Raw genomic sequence first — 9,407 nt, 5'->3', positions numbered from 1 at the left:
TTTTTTTAGATAATGTAATCTTGTTAAAATTGATTTCATAAAATTGGTATCGAAAAAAGTATCGTTCAGGAACCGGAACATTTCTGAACGATACCCAGCCCTAATTTCAATTTACACAAATATAATTTATTCTATATAAATGATTATATATATGATATATTATTGGAATAAGTCTGATTACACATTTGTCTTCATTCTATCGCAATAGAAATGTTTCTGATACAGAATTTGATATTTTTTTCAGGAAACCAGGTTGTAATTATAATGTAAAATATGAGAATGCTGCCACCTACAGTTTGAACGTATTAATGAAATTCACTAAAGTAAAAAACAATACATTCTTGTGCTTATTACAGCAGTGTGTGTGTGTGTGTGTGTGTGAGAGAGAGAGAGAATTATAATTAAATAATTATATTTTGCCCGTAATTTTATTAGTATTTCAGGCAAACGTCCCAAATGAGTCAATGTCATAAAATGAAGTCAGTCCAGCAATCTCACAGACATCTGTTTACATCCACAGATGTCCCTTTAGATTTAGATAAATATGATTAAATGTTCCCTAGTTTAATAGTAGTGTACATTGCTCTGTCCCAAGTAAGACTTGTGTTCCATGAATCTGAGACCGTCTTGCTAAAAATCGTCCCAGCTTTCTTTTGATTGGAGTCATTTGCAATGCGTTGCATCAGGGTTGTGAAATCCCAGCACAACCTTGAGTCTTTCTTGGCACAAACCGCCCATTTTATACAGATTACTCCTAAATGAAGTTGCAGCGAGCCGAACGCAGCACAACATCACCAGAGGGCTTTCCTCAAGTTAATTAACTCCCACAAACGAGGGGAAAATCCATAGGAAATGTCTAGCAAGGCCAATCAGTGATTATAATGGACATGAGTTTGGGAATAAAAGTCTACAAATTTGTAAGCAAGCCAAGCGCTGAGCACTTGTGACAAGTGTTTGGTCCTCAGAGCAACCTCACGCAATGTGAAACTGCTGGATAATCTTTTCTTTTTTTTCTGGAAGCCTCCTGCTCCTTGGACCCTCTTTAAACTTATTCGTAGTTTGTTTGGGCAACGGTACAAACAAGCCTGCGGTAACAGAGAGTCTCTTGAGCAGTGCCCAGGTAGGTGAAATCTGTTGTCCTTGAATAAATCAAGACAAATATACTAATAGGTTCATCATCATGTCTTCAACAGTTCGGACACGGCCAAACATGGCTAAACAATCAAACCCTTGATTTTGTTTGGTTCTCTCTCGCGCTCTCGCTCTCTCTCTCGCGCTCTCTCTCTCTCTCGCTCGCGCTCTCTCTCTCTCGCCTTGATTTTGTTTGGTTCGCACCGTTCCAGAACTCTGAACACACATCCAGACCTCATTAAACATTTCTTTGTTTTCACATGCATATTAAACAATGTGTTGACTGATGTGTTGATTTAATCATGACTAAAGTTCACGGTGAATATTTGAAGGTCACTGTTCTGAAGTCTTGAAATCAGCATACACACTCTCAGAAAAAAAGTACAAAGCTATCACTACCTAAGATACAAAAGCTACATATCTTCATATAGTGCATATTAGTAGGGTACCACCCCGGTGACAGTTTTGTAGCCTACTTTTTTTTCCGAGCGTGTAGGCTAGGCCTACTATACATTGCCTGATTATTTACGTGTCATTGAAAAATATTTTAATACAAGGTTGACCAGAAGCAAACCACAATGTGTTTTTATATTGAAATGTTTCAGTGAAGTATATGATGGCAAGCATTTATGCATTTTCCAGATACATTATCCAAAGGCATTTAAGATGTCAGATTAGCGAAATTCGTGGGCAAAAAAGGTATTTTGTCAATAGCTTAAGTCATTATAAAACCAAACAGCATTCTGTTTATCACCACGTCACCAACTTGAATAAACACTGAGGAAATCTGGATTCCTCTTTAATACATAAAAATGAACTTTTCAAAAACATAAATATCAAGATACATATTTTGTCAAAGACTTAAAATATCCTGTAATCTTTTAGCTAAAGTCCATTGCCCAGTCCTAAAGTTTCATTTGGTTAAGTATTTTGCCAGAGTGTGGGTGGGCACGTTCACCTCCACAGAGCACGTTTTTTTCAGAGATGCTCCAGTGAGATCAAGACAGCGTTTCTCAGCTCAATGTATAATGCGTGCAATCACAGAGACCGATTCCACAGAGCATCAGCCGTATGACAGCCCAATTACAGAGTCTGCCAGAAAGAGTCTTCCAAATTGGTCCATGAAATGGATCATTTTTAATAATTATATAATAATATAACGTATATTACACTTAAGCCTGTAAAAACTAAAGTGAACTTCCAGACATGACCTAATCAAACCATCATTCAAATGGTCACTCAATGGTCAAATGGTCAAAATGGTCATCATTCAAATTCACTTAGCCTAATTTCATTAACTTTTCAAAAACATAAATATCAAGATGCATATTTTGTAAAAGACTTAAAATATCCTGTAATCTTTTAGCTAAAGTCCATTGCCCAGTCCTAAAGTTTCATTTGGTTAAGTATTTTGCCAGAGTGTGGGTGGGCACGTTCACCTCCACAGAGCACGTTTTTTTCAGAGATGCTCCAGTGAGATCAAGACAGCGTTTCTCAGCTCAATGTATAATGCGTGCAATCACAGAGACCGATTCCACAGAGCATCAGCCGTATGACAGCCCAATTACAGAGTCTGCCAGAAAGAGTCTTCCAAATTGGTCCATGAAATGGATCATTTTTAATAATTATATAATAATATAACGTATATTACACTTAAGCCTGTAAAAACTAAAGTGAACTTCCAGACATGACCTAATCAAACCATCATTCAAAATGGTCATCATTCATCATTCAAAATGGTCATCATTCAAATTCACTTAGCCTAATTTCATTCTTTGCATTTAAAGTGTGATTGCAATTCTGCATTCTGTTTGCTACTTCAGTCAGAATTCCATTTAGATTTACAAATTAATTGGAGTTTAAAAAGCATTCTCAGTTCAGGTTTGAATGGTACACAACGGCGTGCTAGTATTTTTATTGCTAAATAAATACATTGACCTACAAAAATGTGTTTCCTCATCGTAAAACTTAAACATTTCATATGACTTTGTAAGGAAATAGTAAAAATGTAAGATTTTTAATGAAGGTCCACCCCTAAATACGGTTAGAGAGCCGGACTTGTAACCCGAAGGCTGCGGGTTCGAGTCTCGGTAAAGGCAGGAATTGTTGGTGGGGGGAGCAAATGACCAGCGCTCTCTTACATCTTCAATACCACGACTGAGGTGAGACCCTTGAGCAAGGCACCAAAATATCTACAAATTATTTAATCAAGATGCATTTTCTAGATAAGCAAAATGACTCAAGACATTTATTCTTGAGGGGGTTTAAGTGCATTTTGCATAAAAAAGTAAAATTATCAGCCAAATTCTCTTATACTCGTCATTTTGCTTATCTAGTAGGCCTAAATGCATCTTGATTTAAGAATTTTTACATATGTGACCCTGGAGCACAAAACCAGTCATAAGTAGCTTTGCACCCTCAGATTCCAGATTTTCAAATAGTTGTATCTCGGCCAAATATTGTCCTATCCTAACAAACCATACATCAATGGAAAGCTTATTTATTCAGCTTCAGATGATATATACATCTCAATTTAAAAACATTGACCCTTATGACTGGTTTTGTGGTCCAGACAGTCTCACATATTTTGACTAGAAACGAGACAAAATAAGTAAGATAAGTCTTTTTTTATTTTTATTAATTTTTTTGCAGTGGGGTTCAGGTTCCTTGCTCAAAGGACTCACCTCAGTCGTGGTGTTGAGAGTGGAAGAGAGTGATCATCATTCACTCCCCCACCTACAATCCCTGCCAGTATTGAGACTCAAACTCATGACCTCTGGGTTACAAGTGCGACTCTCTAACTATTAGGCCACGACTGCCTCAAAACAGGGACATGACCCCTGCACCCTCAGATTAAAAGTGAACAAGATTGCCAACTGACCAACTTTTTTTGCATTGTAATCCAAAACTAAATCCTACAAAACTTCCCTTGTTGTTGTAAATACAACATGAAACTAAAAAAAAATAAAAAATGGCAGAGATACACTGGAATTGGTTAATAACACTAGTCAGGTCAGAATGCCTAAAAACTATTTTCTTAAACATGTTGGAATCCTGGCAAACTCTGGACTGCCTCACAACAGGGACATGACCCCTGCACCCTCAGATTAAAAGTGAACAAGATTGCCAACTGACCAACTTTTTTTGCATTATAATCCAAAACTAAATCCTACAAAACTTCCCTTGTTGTTGTAAATACAACATGAAACTAAAAAAAAAAAAATGGCAGAGATACACTGGAATTGGTTAATAACACTAGTCAGGTCAGAATGCCTACAAACTATTTTCTTACACATGTTGGAATCCTGGCAAACTCTGCACATCCTCCACAGGCAGCAGCAGCTCTTATGTGCTACATCTGCAGAATAAATATCAGACAATTTCTAAAAGACGTCCTGTAAGGAGAGCTGTAACATGACGACGTCTGCAAGATGGACCTTAAAAAGAGCTGCAGACAGTCAAGAGCAGAGGAAATCATGTGCTACTCAAAGGCCACCAGAAGGGGGAGATGAAGGCTAAAGAAGCTAGTCTGCAAACAGGACCGCAAGGATCTATCTACCAGACACTTGCTGCATATGAAGCACATACAGTAAATACTGTCTTTCCCCTCTGAACCTTTACAGCCATACTCTACCATGACAACTGGAGATAGGTGGGATCCATAGTCTATGTCTGGGGTTTCAACAGGGAGCACAGCCTTGTTTCCGGTGTAAGTGGGCAGTTTTTCGCTAGAATAAGCAAAGTGTACCAGACCTGCTTACTGTCAGAAGTTTGGATTTGGGAAACTATTTTTTGGCTGCTGACATTCTGTTTTGGACCTTAATGTCACTAGCTGGATTCACTACACCGTGTTCTTTGTAATAGTGATCCAGGAGTCTTTTCCAAAGTTCACAGCATCTCAACAGGGTACTATTACCTAAGAGATAACAAAAAAGTGGACATTACATGTGTGCACATAAGCAGTGGCATGAACATTTAGAGCCAATATACACAGGACCTCTGGACACATGTAAGCCACATGTAAAAATGACTGAATGTCATTGCATTAGATAATGAGATAGCAAACCAAATGGCAGTTATTTGAAATAAAAACAGCACAGCACAGAGAAATCATTCACAAAAAAAGCTTGTTTGATTTGAAATAAAACAATAGATCTAGGTTTAAATAGGAAGAATTACGTATTGAGCTGCTTTGTGCTTACATAACATTGTCATTTAGCAGACGCTTTTATCCAAAGCTACTTACAAATGAGGACAATGGAAGCAATCAAAATCAACAAAAGAGCAATGATTCGCAAGTGCTATAACAAGTCTCAGTTAGCTGTTAGTTAGTTGTGCTTGTGAAACGTTAAATGAATAGTTCACCCAAAAATGAAATTTTCCTGAAAATGTATCCAAGATGTAAATTTGGAGAAATGTAGCATTGCATCACTTGCTCACCAATGGATGCTCTGCAGTGAATGGGTGCCGTCAGAATGAGAGTCCAAAACAGCTGATAAAAACATCACAATAATCCACAAGTAATTATCAGTTAACATACTCGTGAAGCCAAAAGCTGTGTGTCTGTAAGAAACTGTCACTTCTAGCCAAAATACAAGTCCATAATAATGCTTCCTAGAGTGAAAAAGTAATCTCATCGGAATCAGAAGAGAAATATGCACAGATCAAGGAGTGTTTACAAGCAAAAACTGTCCAAAACCTTTTATACTGAAGGAAGCATTATTATGGCTTATGGACTTTTGGCCAGAACTTAAGGTTTAAAGGGGTCATATGATGCGATTTCAATTTTTCCTTTCTCTTTCTCTTTGGAGTGTTACAAGCTCTTGGTGCATAAAGAAGATCTGTAAAGTTGCAAAGACTAAAGTCTCAAATCCAAAGAGATATTCTTTATAAAAGTTAAGAGTCAGCCACGCCTACCTAAAACGGCTCGTTCTAACACGCCCCCACATACCTACGTCACTGTGTGGGAAGATTTGCATAACGCCGCCCAAATGTTCACGCAAAGAAAGAAGGCGTAACTTTTATTCTCGCTGTAGTATTGTTGCTGCCGCCGCCATGTCCTGAAGAGGCTGTGTGATTCGTTGAGAAAGCGAAACTACTTTGTTTGGTCTTCCAAAAGAGGACGATATCAGTATAAGTCATTATAATCAGTAATGTCCCCACTGGATGCAACAAACATGAAAACCCATTATAAACAAGGCATTTTTGTCTCGTCGCTCCGGCCGGACACGGCATCAACAGCATGGTGAGGGGCGTAACATTTCCGTCACAAGCTTGAGGTATTTGGCCAATCACAACGCACTGGATAGCTTGCCAATCACAGCACACCTTGCTTTTTCAGACCGATGAGCTTTGTAAAAATCAACGCGTTTCAGAAAGGCGGGGCAAACAATAATGTACAGTATGTGGAAAATAATGTGGTTTTTTTTTTACTTTAAACCGCATAAACACATTTCATTACACCAAATACACCAAATAATGTTCTTTTTAGCAGCATCATATGACCCCTTTAATGTTAAAACGTCGTGATGGATTTGTTTCTTACAAACATTCCATTGATGGACTGGAGTGGTGTGGATTATTGTGATGTTTTTATCAGCTGTTTGGACTCTCATTCTGACGGCACCCATTCACTGCAGAGCATCCATTGGTGAGGAAGTGATGCAAGGCTAAAAATCTCTAAATCTGTTCTGATGAAGAAACTAATTTTGGGTGAACTATTCCTTTAATAGGACATTTACAGTTGTGAGGAAAGATCTAGAATTTGTTTGCATTCGTCACCTGATCTGATAATTTGATTTATAAAACAATGACATTTTTTAATGTGGCTTTTTGTGGTCACTGTATGAGAATTCTTCACTTCTTACCCAGAATGACCAGCCCATCCTGTGCACGAGTTATGGCGACATTGACCTGATTTGGATCAGTAATGAATCCAAGTCTTTTTCCAAGCCAGGCTTTACTTGGTCTGTCGCTTTCTATATCAGATATGGGGCAGGAGCGCACAGCAGACAGGATCACATATGGCCACTCACTTCCTGTACACAGCAATTTACATTCAGACTGGTAAACATTCTGTGTCAAATCTACCTGTCCCACATTATATTTACACATTATTTATATAGCGCCTTTAAAGCAAGCTTCACAAAATGTGCTTACACAGAGAACAGAAAACACATAAAAAAATTGAAATGCAAAATAATAAAAACAACTAAAAGCTTTTCTAAAAAAAAATTGTTTTAAGATACAACTTAAATAAAGAGACTGAGCATGAATTTAAATATAATTCAAAAAATTGCACAATTTAATCTAAATCGCATTTTGAATAACACACCTTGGCTTTTCATGATTGTGCAAACAGAGACATTTGCAAGATGCCTCTTCTTTAATATCATTTTGATCTCTAACACCTGTGCGTTGTAAGGGGTCAGAATCGCAATATGCTCAGGTTCCACACCTGACTGTTTAATTAACAGACCTGCCACACGGACCTGGGGGGAAACCAACATAGAAATTACATGCAAGGAAGTACTGGAATATGATGCACTGAGTGAGACTGATATGCGTCGCTCATACTGCCTTCAAGTTCTTCTAAGATATTTCTGCTTATGAAATGAGGTGAGGTAATAATAATAATAATGTTTTTGTCATGTTTTGCAACTTCATATCCACTGGATGTGTAATTTATATTTTACCTGGCCATTTTATCACTGTATGAATTTTGTCATGCAAGCCTGTAGCTTCTTAAACGCCTAAATGACTAGTATTTTCTTTTAGATTTTACATTTTTCAGCAACTCACAGATGAGTAGGGTGAAACATTTAACTAATAGATATCACCAGTTGATTACTTGCATTCAGAATTGCAAAATTGTTTTGTATTACAAGATTTTTGCTTGTAAAGTGCCATTTTAAATATGTAAATTAGGCATTATATAATTAGATATGTGCTAAATTTACCTACATTTTTGGAACACGCATATTAGAGTCAAAGGTTTTTACAGAACAAGAACCAGAGAAACACCCACTTTTCTTGGCTGAATGACTTTTGTAGCTTTAATAAGGATTAATCTATATTTAATTAATTCATTGAATTTTAAATGGCTGAAGGCAGCATGAGGATCTGACTTACAGCCTGCTCTGCCTCCTCAGTGTTGGCCACTGAGTTCTCATTGCCCGCTTTTGTAGATACCACTAAACTGTCTTCTTTTCCTTGCACGTGGCCAAACAGAATCGCCGTTGGCAGTTTGTACTTGTTCAGCAGGTAGCGGTGTCCTCGTTCAGCTCCGGTTTTCAATTTGCCTTCATAAAATTCTTTTGAAGGAAACCTGCAAATTTCTTCATGCTGACATACGTGTGCATTTGTTAAACACCAAAGCAAAATGAAAACGTTGTTAGTCTTTGTACGGATTGTTTTCTATTGTTATTTGAGGGAGGATCTTTTAGCAGTTCAGGATCAGTTCTTTTACCATTCTGTACTGTGTATCCAGCATTATGGCCAGATCCATGTAGCGTTCAAACAGAGACTGCTGCATGCCCATCTTTTTCACGAGGGCACACTGCACTATCGGCCGTATCTGTCGGTGATCGCCCAGCAAAACAATATGACAAAAAAAAAAAAACAGTGAGACAATAACTTTTATTTGTAAAGATGCATGTCTTCCATTCCTAATGTGGCTATACACAGAATTGCAATTCAATACCATCTTCCATCTACCAGAATCTCATGTCTCTTTGGTTCTGTTTGAAAATGGAAAATAATGATGATGATGATGATGATGATGATGTCATTCCAGCACTCACCTGCCTTGGACTGTAGGAAACTAAAGGGATGAAGGCCTCTGGTTCTGTTGCCATGGCACATTCATCAATGATTATTTGCTGAAAATCCATGACCGCCAGGATTTAAGGTTTCAGTGCTGTTGAGCAGGTGCACAACACTACGTCATATTTCTGAATCTCATGCTTGTGAGCTTCCTTCAACTGTTTCCTGTAGCTGCAAAGTCACATTTACCACATTATCAGAATGATGATGGCATTGACAGAAACGCTGGGTTTTAGAATAATGGCTCTTAATTTTTATGGGATATCTTTATATTGGATATATTGGTCCGAATTTTCTTAATGTCTCGTAAAAAATGATCTTACGTTTCTTGTACATGCATCATGGTGGCAGCCTCTAAATGCAAAAAATACAAATAAAAAAAACGGCTCAAAATATTTTACTCACGTGTCTATTTCATCCTCTGTTAAGTCAATCTTTTCAAAGTTTTTTAT

At 37.6% G+C, this 9,407-nt stretch overlaps 1 pseudogene; it reads right to left on the bottom strand.

Moving 5' to 3' along the window:
* Positions 1-4,916: 4,916 nt before the first annotated feature.
* On the bottom strand, positions 4,917-9,398 carry LOC107667729 (helicase with zinc finger domain 2-like; annotated as a pseudogene).
* Between the last annotated feature and the right edge of the window lie 9 nt (positions 9,399-9,407).

Source organism: Sinocyclocheilus anshuiensis, unplaced genomic scaffold (genome assembly GCF_001515605.1).
Source record: "Sinocyclocheilus anshuiensis isolate Anshui unplaced genomic scaffold, SAMN03320099.WGS_v1.1 scaffold2189, whole genome shotgun sequence".
NCBI classification, from domain to species: domain Eukaryota; kingdom Metazoa; phylum Chordata; class Actinopteri; order Cypriniformes; family Cyprinidae; genus Sinocyclocheilus; species Sinocyclocheilus anshuiensis.
This window is presented reverse-complemented; position numbering and strand designations above follow the sequence as displayed.